Raw genomic sequence first — 19,594 nt, forward strand, 5'->3', positions numbered from 1 at the left:
ACTTAACTAGCTGCAGTTGTGTTACATTTGGAGGCTGGGCATGGTGGCTCACACCTGTAATCCCAGAACTTTGGGAGGCCAAGGTGGGTAGATCACTTGAGGTCAGGAGTTCGAGACCAGCCTGGGCAACATGGTGAACCCCATCTCTACAAAAAGTACAAAAAAAGAAAAAAAATGTCTGGCTACGATGGTGTGCACCGGTGCTCCCAGCTACTGAGGAGACTGAGGAAGGTGAATTCCTTGAGCCTGAGAGGTGGAGGTTGCAGTGAGCCGAGGTCACGCCATTGCACTCCAGCCTGGGTGATGGGAGTGAAACCCTGTCTCAAAAAAAAAAAAAAAAGAAAAAAGAAAAAAGAAAAAAAGGTGTGTTACATTTGGACATTTTACAAAACCCCCATGACCATGTGAACATTGCTAGGGCCCACCCAGAGTCTTAGAAGGGACCAGTGTTCATGAAAGTTGCTGCTAGTTAACAGTCATTAGCTTCACGGCAAATCCACCTCTGGTTCTACCAGTGGGAAACATTAACAGCAGGTCAGAGAGAGGGAGGAGGATGAAGGTAGAATATTTACTTCCCTGGCTTCCTCCCTACAGGGTTGCTGCAAGCTGGCTAAGTCCTGCAACCAAGGTCACAGCTCCTGTGAGGTGGCCCTCTTCACAGAGAGGCCGCTACGCCCAAGTCCTAGTAACTGCTTTATCCTCTTGTCCATTGAGGCTTAGGGACAGCAATAGAGCCCACTACATTATTCCTTGTGCTTTCCTTATATGTTTCCTGAACCTTTTAAACGCTCTCTTTATTAAACTCTCCTCAAGCTCTTAACTGCTCCCTCTGTTTTCTCTAGGGTTTCTGACTGTTATTGAGTGAATAAATAAATTAGCACTAGAAAAAGCATGGACTTTAGAAGAGGATCAGAATTTAAAACCAGCCTAGAAGGGTAGAGTCGGGGGAACTCAACTTGTTTCCCACCACCTCCATCGACCTTTTGTGGCATCCTGATGTTCAGAAGGAGAAGAACATTCTAGAAGGAGAAGAACATTCTAGAAGGAGAACAAAATTCTATCACCAAGAAGTATAATACACTTGTGCCAAAGGTGTGCACAATCAGCCAAGTGACCTGAGAAATGCAAGTCCTGGCTCTGTTGAGGTCATCATGGAGAAAGCAAGCCAGCTGGCAAGCCAGGAACCTGTCTCAAAGTAAACATGTGGCTTGTGACCTTGAGGATGTGCGTATGTTTATTGTTGGAGCAGTTGCTTTCTCCCTGTCTCTCACCAGCTCTCAAAAGACCTGTTTAAGTCTTCTGTAAGAGGATATATCTCATGAGCAGATGCAAATATGCTTCTTTATTCTTCTCTGGCTAACAACAATCAAAGTTACAGTCATGAATATTCACCTTCTCAGGCTGCTCTGTCAGAGATTTTTCTGGCTGGGAGTGGTGGTTCACACCTGTCATCCCAGCACTTTGGGAGGCGGAGGTGAGCAGGAGTTTTGAGGTCAGGAGTTCGAGACCAGCCTGGAAACATGGTGAAACCTTGTCTCTGCTAAAAATACAAAAATTAGCCAGGCGTGGTGGCGTGGGCCTGTGATTTCCGCTCCTCGGGAGGTTGAGGCAGGAGAATCGCTTCAACCTGAGAGGTGGAGGTTACAGTGTTGCAAGATCACACCACTGCACTCCAGTCTGGGCAACAGAGTGAGACTCCATCTCAAAAAAAAACAAAAAAGAGAGATTTTTCTTAAACCTGTGAGCCATAAGGTTGGGCACGATGGCTCATGTCTGTAATCCCAGCACACTGGGAGGCCAAGGTGGGAGGACTGCTTGAGCCCAGAAGTTCAAGACTAGACTGGACAACATGGTGAGACCTTGTCTCTACAAAAAAAAAAAAAAAAAAAAAAGCCAGGCATGGTGGTGCACTCCTGTAGCCCTAGCTACTCGAGAGGGTGAGGCAAGAAGATTGCTTGAGCCCTTGAAGTTGAGGCTGCAGTGAGCTGTGGTCATGCCACTGCACTCTAGCCTATGCAACAGTGAACTTGTCTCAAAAAAAAAAAAAGGGCTGCAAGCCATGTTGTTTAGAGTCTCTCAAGAGAGACTGTTTTTTTCTGGTCTTCATTCTTGGTGTCAAAGGCAACAAAATATTATACCAAAATACATTCCCGTGCTCGAACATTTCCAGCGGAATATAACTTGTCTCAAAATGGGAACCAGAAATGATGCTATGTCATCAAGTCAGTGATTGCTATTGCAGAAAATATGACAGTCTGATTTGAAGAAATGCTGATCTGCTATTAAGGGGAAGCGTGCTATTTTAACATAGTTTGTTTATTTAGAGAAAAATCTCATAGGTTGGCAGCTTCACACCTGTCTATTAACCCTGCTTCCCGCATACTTCCATTTTGATGTCTTGTACTGATAATGCAGATTTCTTTCAATGCTATCATATTAATATTTCCCAGCTCAGTTAACTTACATGTCAACAATAAACCTTGACAGCAGGTGAGGAATATATTGGCTTTCTGGCCAATGTGCTGAGCTTTGTGAAAAATGCCTCTTTGAGGGTTATGTGCTTTGAGTTCTGTTTATGGTTATGGAGATAGAGTTTCCTCACTCAATTATCATGCACTCAAAGTCTCTCAATTTATTCTCTCTTATGATTAATGGCATACATAATGGAAAATGTGAAGTTACAGCTATAATCAGGGTTATAAAACAGCAAAAGGTTCTCTGGCCTGCCCAGAAACCAAACCTATGACAATCGTGTGATTAGCCCCATGTGTTGACCACAGGTTTATGGACACCTCTTAAAAAAGGACTATTGATATGAATGTGGTCTTTCTATTGCAGCAAGGGACAGATCCTGTCATCTGCTGAAAATAGTGCTCTAAAGTATATGAGTTATTTCACTCATTAAAGATAACTGGGCTGGGCACGGTGGCTCAAGCCTGTAATCCCAGCACTTTGGGAGGTTGAGGCGGGCAGATCACGAGGTCAAGAGATCGAGACCATCCTGGCTAATACAGTGAAACCCCGTCTCTACTAAAAAATACAAACAAACTAGCCGGGCGAGGTGGCGGGCACCTGTAGTCCCAGATACTCAGGAGGCTGAGGCAGGAGAATGGTGTAAACCCAGGAGGCGGAGCTTGCAGTGAGCTGAGATCTGGCCACTGCACTCCAGTCTGGGAGACAGAGCGAGACTCCGTCTCAAAAATAATAATAATAATAATAATAAACTGAACATGAATTCCTCAGCTAGAAACATTTCTAGTTGTACTAGGTTGGTGCAAAAGTAATTGCAGTTTTCTCCAGACTTTCAATGGTAAAATATGAGAGAGGTAAGAACTGATGACACCTACGTTGATATGTTCTGGAAATTATTGCTCAGGAAGATATATGTAAACCAATAAATAACTTAACTCTTAATAATTTGCTTCAGGAGATTCCTGCAAACTTATTTATCTAGGAAAACAGTTTGCTTATGTGAGAAACCAACCCTCCTATCAGAAATGGATTGCTCACCTGAGAAAAAACCTTGTGGATCACATCAAAAGCCTTCCCTCACTGGGTCCGTCAATACTACACTATTATGTCATCAACTCTGCCTGGCATCAATCAGTTCTCTGTAGTGAAAAATCAGCCTACTGCCACTTGAGCCTGACCCCAAGTTCTATAAATAGCTTTTCTTGAAATCCTCCTTCTGAGACAGTATCTGTCAAGGTGGTGTTTTCCTTCACTACAGTGAGTCTAACAAAATTAGCTTTGGGGGAGTTGACAGTCAACAGAAGGGAGGAAATAACTAATATTTATTGACTGTAGGTGTAGCTTCTCATTGTATATCAAACTGTTATGTTTTATTGTCCAATTCCATTGCTAATTTGTATTGAACACATTAAATATATTTGGTATAAGTCCATGTTAAGTTACACTATGACTTCGGCTGGGAAAAGTAAAGTCTTTATCTTGTTGTTCTGAACTCTAAGATTCATAGTGAAAAGCAGTAGACATTTGAAGCTTTCTTTACTCTTAGTTAACAATGGTGACATTTTAAGGCCTTAACGAAGCTTCCACTTTTCATCCTTCATGTGCATCTGGCATCTACAAATGTAGTGTTAACAGAAGTGGGTGCAGAAAATCCTTCCTCTCCACCTTCCCCTTCTGCCCAACTCCTACCGCCCTGAGGTTAGCTTCTATGGCCATTACCTGTGCTCAAACAGCTTTATGACTCCACAATTCTTTGCACAACCCTGGTATTATAAGTTGAATTTTGTTCCCCCCCGCCGCCCCCCTGCAAAGACATATTGAAGTCCTAACCCCCACTACTTCAGAATGTGACCTTATTTGGAAGTAGGGTCAAGTCAACTTAAAATGAAGTCGGCAGAGTTGGGTCCTAATCCAATATGACTGGTATCCTTTTAAAGAGGGGAAATTTGGGTATGGAGACAGATATACACAAAGCAAAGGTGTTGTTAAGACACACAGACAGAAGACAGCCAATGGACAAGAGTGATGCCTCTATAAGCCCAGCAATGTCAAGGGTTATGGGCAAACACCAGGAGCTAAAAGAGGCAAGGAAGTATTCTCCCCTGGGGCCATCAGAAAGAGCAAATGGCTTGGGCAACACCATGATTTCAGACTTCTAGCCTCCAGAAATGTGAGTCAACAAATTTCCTTTTTTAAAGTCATTCTGTTTTGTTACTGTATTTGTTTTTGTTATGGTAGCCCCAAAAACAAATATATCCATAGTCAACATTTTAAAGGAAAGACTGATTACATAAAACATTTCATTATGTTTTATCGTATATGTAATTCACCTTTAATTGCTACTTAATGTGGTTCAAGGCAATTGTATTTGTCCATTCTTACACTGCTATAAAGATACTTTCCGAGACTGGGTAATTTATGAACAAAAGGAGTTTGATTGATTCACAGTTCCTTGTGGCTGGGAGAGCCTCAGAAAACTAACAATCATGGTGGAAGCCAAAAGGGAAGCAGGCACCTCTTCACAAGATGACAGGAAAGAGGAGAGAGAGAGCAACAGAGGCACTGCCAAACACTATAAAACCATCAGATCTCGTGAGAACTCCCTCATTATCATGAAAACAACATGGGGGAAACTGCCACCATGATCCAATCACCTCCCACCGGATCCCCCACTTGACACATGGGAGTCACAATTCAAGATGAGATTTGGGTGGGGACACAGAGCCAAACCATATCAGTGATATTATTACTGGATATCCATTATAACTCTTTATAACACTTTATTTTTCTTTATAACTTGATTAGAAATAAGTTATCTTTTCCTGAAATATGACTTTGGGACCTGGATCTACTCTGGGCTGGGTGCTTCACATATACGACTTAAATTGTTGAAGTAGTTATCAATAACCTTTTCTGAAGATGGGGAAATAATTTCTAAAATGTTAACTTGCCCAAGATCATAGGACTGATAAATAATGAAGTTAGTTATGTGAACTAACTGTCCTCTTAAAATAAAGTCCACCTTTCAAATCTGTAATTTCATTATTAAAGGCACTAATTATAAGCATTAACTTACACTAAGAAATCATCACAAGATCGATCAATGCCCAAGGTGAGAAAGAGAACAGGCTGCTTTGAACAAATAAGATGGTAATGTCCAAAACCTTTTCTTTAACTTTTCAAAGAATAGTATATATAAATATTTAATCAAGAAAGATTAGGTTCAAATCTAGTAAGACCTCCTACACATCAGATCTTGTAGTAGGCACTGTCATAGATAATAACTTTTCAATACTCATACCAGCAAAAAAATCTATTAGTATGTATTAAGATTATAAAGTATTCATATTAGGCCGGGTGCCGTGGCTCATGCCTGTAATTCCAGCACTTTGGGAGGCCTAGGCGGGTGGATCACTTGAGGTCAGGAGTTTGAGACCAGCCTGCACAATGTGGTGAAACCCCTGTCTCTACTCAAAGCACAAAAATTAGCTGGTGGTGTGCGCCTGTAATCCCAGCTACTCTGGAGGCTGAGGCAGGAGAACTGCTTGAACCTAGGAGGTAGAGGCTGCCGTGAGCCAACATCATGCCACTGCACTCCAGCCTGGGTGGCAGAGCGAGACTCTATCTCAAAATCAATCAATAAATAATAAAATATTCATATTAAAACAACACAAATATACCTTACTGACAAGCAGGGATACCTTGGAATTCTCCACCCTCCCTCATGTAGTCCTAGAGATGGATTTGATAAAATGTTTAAAATGTTCTGTGATGGACTTCTTTTTATACTTTTATTTAGTATCTTGAGAACTCAGTGTTTCTCAAGATTTGACTTACTGTACAAGATTGTACATGGTGTACCATGCATACTATACTTTGTGAGTCATTTAAGGGATTTTCAAAAAATCATTTTAATTACACATAATTTTTGCCTCTGTGAACACCCCTGGTTTAATGTGCAATTTCATAACAGTTGCTATGATCCAGCTCCGAATTTTGCTCTGGATTTTCAGTATCCAGTATTAGAAGAACAACATAATCATAAAAAGTTCTGGACTAGCATATGTAAAGGCTGATTTTGAGGAACTCAGAAGGGGAGCTGGTGCTCTTAGCAGCTAGGGTGGACTCACTGGGGAAAAACGTCCTCTACATAAACTTTACTTGTTTGATTAGGAGACAGGTTCTTTTGATTGAATTTTTGCAAAGCAGTTGAAAGAGGATCTCACAACGTTCTTAGGACAAAAGTTGAAGTGTGAGCTGAATGATCACAATGTGAATCTATCATATGTTGAAGCCCCCTAACTAAAGTGGACACTGGGGACAGGTTGAAAGACTATCCTGACCTCCTTAGAATTATGAAGAGCTTAAATTTGTCACATTTGCAGATAATGTCGATCTGGAAGGAATAGCATGCCCTGCATAATAGAATTGAAATCTGAGAATAAATCAATAAATTAGAAATACAAGTCAAATCTAACACCATAAAATATACTAATGGTGAATATAAATTTTGTTCTAAGATCTTTAGTCCGACTACCTAAGTAAAGGAAGATGAAAGGGTGGAAAAGATTCATGTTTTTTAGTTGGCTCCATCCCAAGCAGGAAGAACATAGAAGTTGATGCAAAAGTGAACTACCTTAGAGATAACCCAGACAATGGAAATAATAATCTGACATCTCTGGCTTTTCACAAGCTACCCCTTGACCAGTGGTGTCATCTGGGGCAATGAAGTCTAGTAGAAACATTGATAAACTGGAGCATACTCAGAGGAGAGCATCTAAAACATGAGAATTCTTAAAGTTCTGTCCCATGAGGACTCAACTGGAGATGCTTCATGTGGATGAGAAAAGAGTTACAGGAGATATGACAGCTGTCTTCAAATATTTGTATGGCTGTATTCAAATCCATTGGTGTAGCTCCCACAGGGCAGAACCAGCAACCAGAGGCGTGAGTTAGAGGAAGGCTGATTTGGATTAAAAATAAAAACATCTTTCTGGACCTGCTGAAAATGGGATAGTCTGTCTCCTTTCCCTGAAGATTTTCAAGCAAGTATGAATGGCCCCTGATTGAGACTCACAATGCCCGCTCAATATCCATCCTCTACTTTCCTTCTTTCTAACTATATCTAATTTTACTTAGAGGTGAACGGACGACCCAGTTCTAACCTTCGATCTTAGCTCTTAGAGAAATTCCCTGCTGGGGCATTTGGATAAGCTTTTGATTTCCTGATAAGAAGGGACAGATATAGCTGGTGGCCACCCTCTCCCTTATTCTGCCTGGAATGCAGATGGGATACTAAGAGTTACAGAAGCCATCTTAAAACCACAAGTTAAAGCCAAGAAAATCAAGGAGAAATAGTTCTGATATCACTGAGCTGCTAAACCAAAGCCAGCAACTGCTTACCTACAGACACCTTGCTGGGTTAGAAAAATACATTTTTGTTTGTTTAAGCTACTGCAGTCAGATATTCTATTATTTGGGCCTGGCATGGTGGTTCACACCTGTAATCCCAGCATTTTAGGAGGCCGAGGCGTACAGATCACTTGAGGCCAAGAGTTTAAGACCAGCCTGGCCAACATGGTGAAAATCTGTCTCTACTGAAAATACAAAAAATAGCCAGGTGTGGTGGTGCATGCCTGTAATCTCAGCTACACGGGTGGCTGAAGCATGAGGATCACTTGAACCTGGGAGGCGGAGGTTGCAGTGAGCTGAGATTGCACCACTGCACTCCAGCCTGGGCAACAGAATAAGACCCTGTCTCAAAAAAAGAAAAAAAAAAAAAAAGATATTCTGTTATTTGCAGCTAATTGCATTCCTAACTTATTCAGGAAAAGTGGAATACAAAGAGCAATGGCAGCAGATTAGATTCACTCCAGAATCCTTCCAACCTTGAGATTCTTTTAGTCCACAATCTAAGTTAATGTTCTTAAACTTTTCTACATTTAACCCATAAGTATCCTTCTAAGTACTTACTGTATAGATGACAGTACACTAAGAGTACTGAATACTCCCTTATATGTGTATAGTATCAAAGCCTCTTACTTTTTGTTGAGAGTCAATAGTATACTGGAATCAATCCCACATTGATGTCATTGTAAGGAAAGATGATTTTACTTTGGAATGAGTTTTGCGTAGCAATTCTAATACAATTTTGTAGTTGATGACCATTGTTTCAGACCTAGATCCATTTGTTCAAAGAACTTGTGTCCTTTAGCCCAGGGCCTGTGAAGAGAATTTTGGGGATTTCCAATAGGTCAACATCTAGGTCAACATTTAGGTCAACATCTCCCCTTCCCTCTAGCACACACACAGTGTAAGAGAGATAATGATACCCTGAAACTACTAGGGAGAGTGTCCTGGGGAAGCAGAGTGTGTCCCCAAGCTAGGGGAAAACCTGTGGTCATTGTCCTGCTTTTGAACATGGGGAAGAGTATCGGGAGAAGTCTCAACCCCAGCACTTTGGATGGAGGCCTCCACTGAATAGCTTCCTCTGAGATGGGCATCTCCTTTCTGTGCAGTTATCCTAGCATAATCCTGGTTGGCTGAAGGTCTGGAGCCCTCAGATTGAGGGTCGGTCTCCTGCACACCAACATAACCTCAGAGACAAGGTGGACAGTGGCCTAGGTGCAAGGGTTTGCTGCAGCACCTCTGCAAGATGGTAAGGTATCCAAGCAGGGATGCCAGGGTCAGCTGTAGAACCAGAAGGGTGCCCAGTCTAGTAGGGTGGAGACAGAGCTCAAGCCAACTATGACCACAAGTGGAGGTGGACCCCATCCTGGTTCCTTGGTGGTGTCCAAAGGCAACAACACCAACAAGATGGGTGAGCGGAGGGATCAGTTATCCTGAGGACTCCATCCTGATTTGCCAAGAGCTATGGTTTCCCAGGCAATTTGGAGGAGGGCTAGAAACCACATGCCCCTAGGAGATGGGAGAAAACCTCTTGAAACATAGCTGGGAAGTCCAGTTCACATTCCAGAAACTTTTATTATAGGCTTGAGCTGAATAAAGTTTCCATTGTAACCAAGGTCTGAGATTTCTCACCAACAGTGGAGGCAGGTGTGGCCTCAGAAATTAGGACATTGCATATCAGGCCATTTAATAAATATTTTTCAAACTGTGAACTGCAACCCATTAATGAGTCATGAAATCAACACAGTGGGTCTGTGACAACATTTTTTAAAAATGAGAAAGATAGTAAAATAAAATAGGTTAGAAAGAAAAAATCAGAGTGCATTCCCTCTAGTAAAGGTAATTAATGTGAAACTTCTATTACTGTGTGTGTGTGTGTGTGTGTGTGTGTGTGTGTTTTGCAGATTTTTTTTTTTAATGGAGTCTCACTCCATTGCCCAGACTGGAGTGCAGTGGTGTGATCTCAGCTTACTGCAACATCCACTTCCCGGGTTGAAGAGATTCTCGTGCCTCAGCCTCCCAAGTAGCTGGGATTACAGGTGTGCACAACCACATCAGCTAATTTTTGTGTTTTTAGTAGACACGGGGTTTTACCATGTTGACTAGGCTGGTCTCGAACTCCTGACCTCCAGTGATCTGCCAGCCTCAGCCTCCCAAAGTGCTGGGATTACAGGTATGAGCCACCGCACCCAGCCTGTTCCAGATTTTGATGTAAAATATATTTCTTACCGTGAGTAAGAGTAAAAAATGTTTGAAAGCCACGGATTCTCACTGCTTAGACAAGCACTTAATTTGCATAACATAGTCTTCAGGACATTTCGTAGCCTGTTTCATTTTATGACTAAACTATCAGGAAGCAAAGTGATCCAGGGCAATGACTGACATTAATTAAGCAAATGTCTCCTAGTTTGAGGAGGATGACATGTTCTAGTTTTCTGTAGCTCTTTTGACACATTTGAATATTCCTCCTTTATTCAAGGAGAGGATTGTTTGCTCTTTTGCTGTTCTTATTTCCGTCTTTCTCATTATTAGCGACATTATGTTAGTGAAATAATGTCCCGGGACATTGTTTACCTAAATCTTCATAATTTTGATCATTGGTTCCAACATTCCTCCTTTGCATATGATATCACTTCACATCCACTAGGATGGCTATGATCATAAAGACGTAAGTGTTAGCCAGAATGTGGGGAAATTGGAAACCTCATACACTGCTGTTGGGAAAATAAAATGGCGCAGTCATTATGGAGAAGAGTCTGTTCATTCTTCAAAAGGTTGAACATGAAGTTACCATATGATCCAGCAATTCCGTTCCTAGGTATATACCCAAGAGAAATGAATACATATGTCTATACGAAACTTGTACACAAATGTTCACAGCAGCATTATTTATAATAGCTCAAAGATGGAAGCAATCCAGATGTTTATCAACTGATTAATGGATAGACAACATCCATGCAATGGAATCTTATTCAGCCATAAAATGGAATGAAGTTCTGACACATACTACAACATGAACAAATTTCTAAAACATAATGCTAAGTGAAAGAAACCAGACACAAAATGTCACAAATTGTAAGATTCCATTTTTATGAGATGCCCAGAACAGGCAAAATCTTTAGAGATAAACAGTAGGTTAGTGGTTGCCAGGGACTGGGGAGAAGAGAGGGCAAAGGGAGTTGTCTGGAAATGGAAAATGACTGGTAATGGGTTTCTTTGGGGGATGATTAAGATGTTCTAAAGTTGATTGTGATGATGGTTGCACGGCTCTGTGAACATACTAAAAACCACAGAATTGCACACTTTAAATGGATGCATTATATGGTATGGCAATTATATTTCAATAAAGCTATGGTTTTGAAGAAGCACAGGTAGATGGATGGGCTCTCAAACAAGAGTCAGGACTTTTTGGGATGATAGAAAGTTTCTACATCTTGATTGTGGTGGTGATTAACAGGTCTATCAATTTGTCATGCCTCACTGCAATGTCTATAAATTAGTCCTCAATAAAGTTAATGCTGGGGCTGTGTTTGCCCCAACTTACAAACCTGCAGCTTCAATTCTCCTAGAGGTTCAAGATGCTCCTCATATCATATACATGGATGTGGGTCACTAGCCCTGTTGCTCCCAGGATTCCCTGAATTTAGCTGATTCTTTCTCTCTTTCTCTGAAATGAATCCAGAATGTCCAGAATCCAGAGAAGTAGGCCTGGCTGGGGCTGAAAACCTGCTATGAAGCTGGCAGGAGCCCCTTTTACCTTTTCATAAGGAAGGACACTCACCCTGTGTGTGATGTGTATGACATCCTAATGCTCGCTCGGCAGCAAGGCTCAGCTGAGAGGACTCAGAAGTGGGCAGGAGATTCTAACTCATGCTCTCACTAACCTTTGGCTTCAGTCAGGTGCCTGATAGCTGACGTGACACCCCACTGACTTCCCACCATCCAGCATCACATTCTTTCCCCACAGGATCATGTCCCAGTTGTTTAGCCTCAGGCTTCATAGTGCGGCACTCCCTCACGTTCCTTGACTAGATTACTTTCTTCCATTTATTCACATGGGGACCTCAGTAAATAGAGGCGAACTCTGCTTGGGTGACCAAGAATTCCAATTCCTGAACCTCTAGGAAGCTTCTGGAACAGAGCCGGAACAGTTGTTTCAAGGCGCTACCAATGACGGCTGCATCTTCTAAACTTTCCTAGGAAGCAAGAGCCTTGAGTAGCTGGGATTTTTTTCTTTTCTTTTCTTTGTTTCTTTTGAGACAGAGTCTCACTCTGTCACCCAGGCTGGAGTGCAATGGCACAATCACAGCTCACTGCGGCTTTGACCTCCTGGGCTCAAGAGATCCTCCCACATCACCCTCAGCCTCCCAAGTAGCTGAGACCATGGGCAAGAACCACATGCCTGGCTAATTCATAAAAAAACAAAATTTGTAGAGACAGGTTCTCATTATGTTGCCCAGGCATATAATGGGCTCAATGGGCTCAAGTAATCCTCTGGCCTCGGCCTCCTAAAGTGTTGGGATTACAGGCATGAGCCACCATGTTCAGCGGAGTAGCTGTTTTCCATAATAATTATTCATATTTATAGAATGCTGACAAGGTATCTGGGACTTAGAAGTATTATTTTATATAATCTTCACAATAATTTTATTGGTATGGTATTATTTTTCTTATGTTACAAATGAAGATTAGGCTTCGAAAGTTTAAGTAACCTGTCAAAGGTCGCATCACTGGAACATTTTAAAGCAGGGATGCAATGGTAAAGGCACCAGTCAGAGCTCAGAATCCTGTTCCAATTGGGATATACACATGAACTTCACAAATGAATGAAAGGAAGATACTCTTGTGAAGTATGAATTCATCTCCTAGAAACTTTATTTCCCTGTGGGCTTCTCACCCACTGAAACAGGACATTTCAGGACGTTAGGTAAAAGGCAATATTCAGTAAAGCAACTCAGTTACGCCTCAGATTTGAATCAAATTTAAAAACCTGCATCAAATGCAACAACACCATTGGCTTGACTGTCAGACTGGAGAGAGCATGTAGGAGTGAGAGCAAGGATTACTAACTTAGTTACTAAAGTTATGTATCAAGAACTAAGCCTGGACAATGGAGTTTCTTTCTTAAAAATAAAAAAGAAGTCTTTTCACTTTTTAAAACTTTAAAAACCAGTATGTCATTGTTTTTCACTTTCCATGGCTAGGAGGATATGATGAAGGGAAACTGAAACCCATATCTGGCAAGTAGAAGAAGAGAGCAAAAAGAAAGGCAGAGAAGTTTAAACAAGGATTTCCACCTGCTGCTGCCTGGGGGCCACTGTGTGTGTGTGTGTGTGTGTGTGTGTGTGTGTGTGTGTGTGTGTTGAGTGACAGGAGAAAGAAAGAGAGAAGGACTTAGCTAGATTTGGGGAAGCCAGAGCATCTTGGGCCCTCAGGAGAACTGAAGCTGTAGGTTTGTAAGTTGGGACTGTGTAACTCAACATGAGATCATGGTGGGCAGGTGCCGTGAGAAGCCGAGGGCTAGGTAAGCCTAAGCAGTGATCCTCTTCCCCAAAACCTGACACACACAGGAATGAGACCTCCTCCTATGCCTGGAAGGGAGGGCGTGGCCGTTCTGAGTGTGCAGTGGACCAGCAGGGGCCTGGGTCGGCAGATGGGCATCCCAAGACCAGGGATACCAGCACCACAGGTGCTGAAACCACCAGCTAGAGGAACCAGCGGATCTTCCTGAAAGCCATGGGATCAGGAACATCTCAGCTCTCAAGCAGACCAGGAAGGAGACCAGTCCCTCTGTGGAGATCAGTGTGGATCCAGCAGACAAGCAGGGGCTGTCATCCACCCCAGGGTCCTGTAAACCAGTGGTCCCCAGCTTTTAGGCAACAGGGACTGGTTTCGTGGAAAACAATTTTTCCACAGACGGTGGGAGGGGAACAGCTTCGGGATGAAACTTGCTCCACCTCAGTTCATCAGGCATTAGACTCTCATAAGGAGTGCGCAACCTAGATCCCTCAGGTACACAGTTCACAATGGTGTTGGCCTCCCATGAGAATCTAGTGCTGGCACTGATCTGACAGGACCAGAGCTCAGGAGGTAATGCTCACTTGCCCATCACTCACCTTCCGCTGTGCAGCCCGGTTCCTAACAGGCCATGGACCAGTCTTGTCCAAGGCCCAGGGGTTGGGGACCCCTGCTATAAACCACATATACCCCAGTAACCCCAGAGGCCATGTTGGAAAGGAGCGGGCAGAAGGAGAAGAGGAAAAGACCTCAAGAGACCCAGCATTTGTCTAAAGGAACTGTTTAAATAATGGAATTGGAATAAACGGGTCTGAATCATACGTGTTTCCTCTGCTGTGGCCCCAGATGTATCCCCTGAAAAATCCATATGCCAAGCTACCTCAGAAGGTGACTATATTTAGGCCAGGCATGGTGGCTCATGCCTGTAATCGCAGCACTTTAGGAGGCCGAGGTGGGAGGATCACCTGAGGTCAGGAGTTTGAGACTAGTCTGGTCAACATGGCGAAACCCCGTCTCCACTAAAAATACAGAAATTAGCCCGGTGTGGTGGCGCATGCCTGTAATCCCAACTACTCGAGAGGCTGAGGTAGGAGAATCACTTGAACTCAGGAGGTGGAGGCTGCAGTGAGCCGAGATGGCACCATTGCACTCCAGCCTAGGAGACAGAGTGCAGCTCCATCTGAAAAAAAAAAAAGAATGCAACTATATTTAGAGATAGGGCCTTTAAAGACATGGCCCTTAAAGACGTTCTCTTAAAGATTATGTGACCATGAGGTCTTTAGGGTGGGCTTTTATCCAATCTGACTGGTGTCTTTATGAGAAGAGGAAATTCGGCCACACAAAGAAATAGCAGGGACGTGTGGATGCAGAGGAGAGATCGTGTGGGGACGTAGCGAGAAGGCAGCCACGTGCAAGTCAAGGTGAGAGGTCTCAGGAGAAACCAGACCTGTTGATACATTGACCTTGGACTTCCAGCATCCAGAACTGTGAGAAAATAAGAATCTGTTGTTCAAGCCTCCCAGTGTGTGGTACTTCACTGTGGCAGCCCCAGTGAATAAATACACTCCATCCCCACCTCCAGCCTCCCCCACGTAAATGTCCCCAGGGGGGGGGGGTCTCGAGGAAAATCAAACCATTTAATAGGAATATAAGGAAGCTATATTTTTTGAACTTGCTCAAATCATGTGGAAAACAAATGTTTTAGAACTTTAAAGGAACAACTTTACTTACAAATAATCTACTCTCATGTATCTAGTCATGTGAAGAAGAAGAAGAAAGAAAATCTTTACTTACTATCCCTGGATATATTCAAAAGCAAAAAACCCCAAACTGTATTTCTTTAACATTTCTAATCTGATGGTTTTTTAAAGAATTTAAATTAGCACAATTTATTCCAAATTAATGAAGTTCACCGTATTTTAATTTCAAAGTCAGTCTTAGAGAATTCTAGCTTCATCCTATCTTCCATTTGGTAAAACTGAAAGGTCATATTTTCCCACTAAAAAAAAAATGCCCCTGAAATTAACTTCAGAAGTATTTCCTTACAAGTGGTATTTGAAAGTATGTTGCTTTTTTGTTCCTCGTCCATACTTCTATTTTAATATGTTAAATACAAAAACAGAGATGAGGAATTTCCTCATGAATATTTCTACTCAGGGACAGGATTTGAAGGGAAATGAGACAAACACAGCCAGCCCTTGGTGGGGGCCACCCTCCGTCTTTGTTCAGGCCCAAGCCCTTCCTTCCTCATTGTAAGTAGGACACTCGGTACCTTAGCCGGTTGCCTCATTCAAGCTGAACTGTACAGAACAAAACCACTGCCACTGACAGGGACACGGAGCCTGGACACTGTGTGCTCCCAACTGTGCGTCCGTGGAAACATTTGCCAAGTCTTTAACAGTTGCAGCGGAGTAAACACTATTTCCTAATGTTCACGGCTTCCTTGGGCATTCATTTAATTCATCACAGGCCCTGTCTGACAAGTATTAGGATTGAGGCCAAACACCATCCGAAGTTAGTCTGAAAAGAGGAGTTTCTAAGCTCTTGCTCCTTCCCCGCAGACTAACCCACTGGCCTCTCACAGCACACCAATCAATAACTGGAAAGCTGGACCTTGGCTTTGACTGGGGGATTCTTCCGGCTAGCCACAGTCTCTCCTCGCCTTTCCAGTCCAGATCTGTCTGTCTTAGAGCAAAGAATGTGTGGATTCAGCACAAGGCTCCCCAGAGACATGCAAATGCAAAAAAGAAATGAGTATTTCGACAGAACACATCAAGTCAATGAAGATGGCATGAGGACGTTTGAAGGATTAGGAGGACAGTGGGGATTTGTGGGGTAGGACAGCAGGTCACCCATGGTCCAGAGAGGTAACTGCGATTCTCTTCCTTTTAAATCTATTGCTCTTCCAAAAACAAGATTTCCTGCTAGTGGTTAAGAATCCCAAAATCCAAACCCGTGATAAAAATTGCTATGTCACTTTCTGGAAGCCATCCTTTTCTCTTTATTTCCAAAATGAAGATGCTCTACCCTCCTTCTCCTCCTTCTTCAGTAAAATGTTATGTCTGAGCATGCTCAAAATTCAAGAGGTATAAAAAGAAATACTGTAAACCACTATTTTTTAAAATGAAGAAATACTTCCCTTAAAGTATATAGTGCAGAAACGTTGTAAAAAAAAAAAAGGCCATGTTTATCCTTAATTCTCCCTCTGAAGACAGTTTATTGCCAGTTTCTTGTGTCTACTTCCAGAGATATGTTATTGGGTTGTGCAAAAGTAATTGTGGTTTTTGCCATTAAAAGTAATTGCAAAAACTGCAATTACTTTTGCACCAACCTAATGTACATTAGTATATTCTGACACGTTATTCTGAGCTCCACAGAAACAAAACAAGATTTGAAACCCGTTGACAGACCATCCTGTTGTCCCCAAGGAGAAAGGCGAGGTCATGATGTGGATTACGTAAGGTCACGCGGCTCCCTCCTAAATATTCTGATCCCTGCAGAATTCTTTATGGGATTGTCCTGCCTTTTATCCATGGGTCAGAAGACACACTCCATCTCTGCTTAAGTGAGGCGGAATAAAATAAAATCTTATTCAGAGTATTTCCAAGTTTAAATTATGGGACACAAAGAAGTCAATTATTTTGCCAGCAGCACCTACAAGTTCTTTTGTCTACAAATGTAAATCAATCAGTGTTTTAGTCAGCTCTGGCTGCTATGAGAAAATACCATAGACTGAGTATTTTCTCACAGGTCTGGAGGCCGGAAGTTCAAGATCAAGGTGGCAGCAGGGTTGGTTTCTGGTGAGGCCTCTCCTCCTGGCTTGCAGACTGCTGCCTTTTCATCCTATCCTCACACAGACTTGGCATTTCCTGTGTGCACGAGAGGATAGAGAGAGAGCTCTCTGCGGGCTCTTCTTATAAGGACGCTAATTCTATCAGATCAGAGCCTGACTCTTGTGACCTTATTTAACCTTAATTACGTCCTTAAGACTCTATCTCCAGACACAGAAGGTCTCCAACTTACAATGGTTCAACTTATGATTTTTTGACCTCATGTGGTGGGAAAGATCCAAATTCAATAGAGACTAGACTTCCAGTGCCCATACACCTATTCTGTTTTTCACCTGCAGGACAGTATTTAATACATTGCATGAGATATTCAACACTATTATAAAATAAGCTTTGTGTTAGATGATTCACCCAACAGTAGGATCATGAAAGTATCCTGAGCACCTTTAAGACTGGTTAGGCTAAGCTATGACGTGCAGTAGGTCAGGTGTATGAAATGCCTTTTTGACTTACAACATTTTCAACTTACAATAGTTTTATCAGAGCATAACCACATCTAAAAATTGGGAGCACCTGTATAGTCACATCAGGGGTTAGGGCTTCAGTGAATTTGACAGGGGGTGGGGGAAGGACACAATTTAGTTCACAACAGTTAGCAACACTGATAACTATTTTAATAAAAGTGCTATTTAAGTGTCAGGCAATGTGCAGCACGCTTTACGCATATTACTTAGAGTCCTCAAAAGAACTCCATGAAGTGGACGTTATTATCACCAGAGTGATTGAAACTAGAAACATTTAACAAGTGGGATGTTTGAGCACTGACTAGTCAGAATGCACACCAGCTATAAACAAGCAGGGTGGCTGTTGTTCCAGTGCCTGCTGGCCAAAGATGAGCCCCCAAATAGTCACATTTTTCAGGTAAAGAAGGAGAGGATTGGAGAGGAGGAGGGAACTGGACAAGCCCACACAGCTGGCGTATGGTGGCACAGGGACACGTCTGTCTTATTGAACATTATTTTGCCTCTCTGCTACCTTGCCAGGAACTATCTGCTGGAGATCCCCGTATTTCTCTACTTTGGGGAGTCTTTGAGTGTTTTCCATCATATTCACAACTCGGTGACTGTGCCTGCCATGGCAGAGGCTGGTTTGGGATCAAGTCAGTTTGGCCACTGTCTTCTCTCTGAATAGACCCAGACCTTGGTAGCAGGGCATCGACTTTGCTGTCCATACTGGCTCACGTTGGACACTATTGCAGTGTTTCTGTATCTGGGTCTTTGCATTGGGCCAAGCTGTCTTTTTCCAGAAGACATATCTGGGTCTTTGGAGTCATTTGCCTTCTTCCATGAATTTGACCTCTACTGTCAATCTAGATTTGGGTTTGTGCTGACTCACCATACCTGTTACATGCTGCCTTTGTTCCCTAGCCTGACCGGATCTTGGGGGTCAGGCTACAGCCTGCTTTTCCATTACAAAGTACCCAAACACCAAACACAATACTGTCTGAGTGCCCTCTTTCCCTGCCAAATTCTTTTTTTGTGCTATTTTGACCTCAGCTGCTGACACTTTCCTCCATAGGCCTTTACTCCCCTCCCCAATGAACTCCTCTTCCTATTCTAAGTGCTCATCATTCTTTCTCTCTCTTGCTCATGTTTTGTTTGTTTGTTTGTTTCTGTTTTTTGAGACACAGTCTCACTTTGTCGCCCAGGTTGGAGTGCAGTGGCGCAATCTCCCCTCACCGCAACCTCTGCCTCCCAGGTTCAAGCGATTCTCCGGCCTCCGTCTGTCTCCCAAGTAGCTGGGATTACAGGCACATGTCACCACGCCCAGCTAATTTTGTTTTTTCTTGCTTCCACATTCCCCCTTTTCTTCTTTTCCTTTTCCCTCTGTTTTAGGATTGTGTTACACATATCCAAAGAGCAGCCTGTACTCTTGATATTTTGGGCTTAGGAACATCCCTGTCTCCTGGACTGTCAAGGGGAGAGTGTATCTGTAGGACATTCTACAAACCTGTCAGTCAGTGATACCTACAAGCAACCATAATTAGGCCGTTTTCAAGGCACCTTCATTAAAGATTAAAAGGCAACCTTGCCTATCCCAAATTTTACCACACTTGCCTCCAAATGTCACCTTGTCCAGAGGGAAGGGGAAATACTGTGTGACTGGAAAATCTGCTGTCGTATTCAAACTTTACCTGGACATGCCCCACTTCTTAAAAAAAAAAGTTCCACTGTGCAAACTATTCTACAGCCCTATATCCTGCTGTATTCATTGTTACTAGAATAAATATTTGCAGTACAAGCAGAACTTTGTTCTGAGGATCAATCCACAGGATGCTTAGCACTCTGACCAATGAAAAGCCAGTTTTCAGCTGCCCTTTGTTTGACACATACTGGATGTTGTGTTTT

Source organism: Papio anubis, chromosome 10 (assembly GCF_008728515.1).
Source record: "Papio anubis isolate 15944 chromosome 10, Panubis1.0, whole genome shotgun sequence".
Taxonomy (NCBI): domain Eukaryota; kingdom Metazoa; phylum Chordata; class Mammalia; order Primates; family Cercopithecidae; genus Papio; species Papio anubis.